Here is a 1,618-nt window from a genome sequence, read left to right as displayed (position 1 = left end):
ACAAACGGATTCGTCGACGTCGTCCTCAAATGTCAGATCCTCTACGGTAGACTTATCAACCTCGGCGAGCACCGTGTCGAGTTCATCAACGGATTCGTCTACGTCGTCACCAGCTGTCAGCTCCTCTACAGTAGACACATCGGCCTCTGCGAGCACTGATTCGAGCTTAACAACGGATAAACCTTCGCCCTCATCGACTGTCAGCTCCTCCACGGTAGACACATCATCTTCGGTGAGCACTGAGATGAGTTCTCCAACGGACTCATCTACGTCTTCATCCACAGTCAGCTCTTCCATGGTAGAAACCTCGACCCCTACAAACGCACAGACAACCGCACGAACGGATCTATCTACGCCGTCCTCGAACGCCATCTTCTCTACAGTAGACACTTCAACCTCAGCGATCACCCAGACGAGCTCACGAACGGATTCATCTATATGGTCCCGAGCTATCAGCTCCATTACCGTAGACATATCGACCTCGACTGCTGCACCTACTCTTACTACTGCTCCTGTACCTATTGCTGCTACTGCTAAGCCCAATTTACGTACGTAAATAATATGTCTTATTGAAAGAATACAGCTTTATTCTCAATACACATGTTTTAACTTGTCTGACTATTCAATTTCTTACGCATATATCTATATTGTAGGTAATAAATCGGTACCCGTCCCACTTGCTATGAAATTTACCATTCCTTTCAACCAAAATTACAACAATCAATCTTCACCGGAATACAAAGCCTTTGAATCGAAAATTCATCAAGCGGTAAATCTTACGTTTTCATCACATTCTCACGATTACTGGCGCATCGTTATTTCATTTACAGCCTGCTTTAATGCTGTTGTTTTTGTGACACTTGTAGCTGATGAAGATGTTCGCAAATGTCCCAGGATTAGCCTCGTTAAAGATTAGGAAGATCAGGTGATTATGAACACATCCAATCAGATGATAATCGAATTCAATTAATCAACTGTTACATACTGTATATATATTCTGATAGCAATGTTTATAAAGTACATTTATATAGTCAGGGCAGCGTTACTGTGGATTTTGAAATGGTGATGAATCTTGGACCCCTCGTGGATGCAGCAAATACCCAAGGTTTCAGCATCGAACAACTTGTTCAGCAAGCTTTACTAGAGACGATGTCAAATATTACTGCAATTGACGGCCTGCCAATCAACACGACGTTCACAACTGAAAGTATTAAAGGTATTTTACATCTGAAAATCGGAAAAAAATGGATTCAAGATTCGATGGTCCGAATCATTTTAATTGTGACAGTGGTTATCTTACGAAAATAGTTCATTTCAATAGAGGAAACTAGTTATATTCATCAAAATAACCTGAAAGCCATAATAATTGTGTACAATACTGGTCTTCTGTTTTAGCGATGAGAGTTGACCCTTGTAGTGTAGTAAATGTCTGCCCAAGTGGTTACACATGCTTTCTACATGATAAAAATTCCACGAATGTGACATGTTCCTCGACACCGACGAGCAGTAGTGCAAGTATTAGTACAACATACAGTTCTGCATCCCCAACCACTGGTACAACAGGCACAAGCATGGCACCAACCTCATTATTTTCAACTACAGTGATGACTGTGTCCCA

General features: G+C 41.7%; 1 long non-coding RNA gene across 1 annotated transcript; it reads left to right on the top strand.

Moving 5' to 3' along the window:
• Positions 1 to 685: 685 nt before the first annotated feature.
• On the top strand, positions 686 to 1,148 carry LOC141910841 (uncharacterized). The gene is made up of 3 exons (XR_012619929.1): positions 686 to 769; positions 867 to 925; positions 1,032 to 1,148. It is a non-coding gene; the product is annotated as an uncharacterized LOC141910841 (long non-coding RNA).
• Positions 1,149 to 1,618: the final 470 nt, after the last annotated feature.

Source organism: Tubulanus polymorphus, chromosome 9 (genome assembly GCF_964204645.1).
Source record: "Tubulanus polymorphus chromosome 9, tnTubPoly1.2, whole genome shotgun sequence".
Lineage (NCBI taxonomy): Eukaryota > Metazoa > Nemertea > Palaeonemertea > Tubulaniformes > Tubulanidae > Tubulanus > Tubulanus polymorphus.
The sequence above is the reverse complement of the archived record's forward strand: the minus strand, read 5'-3'. Positions and strand labels throughout refer to the sequence as shown.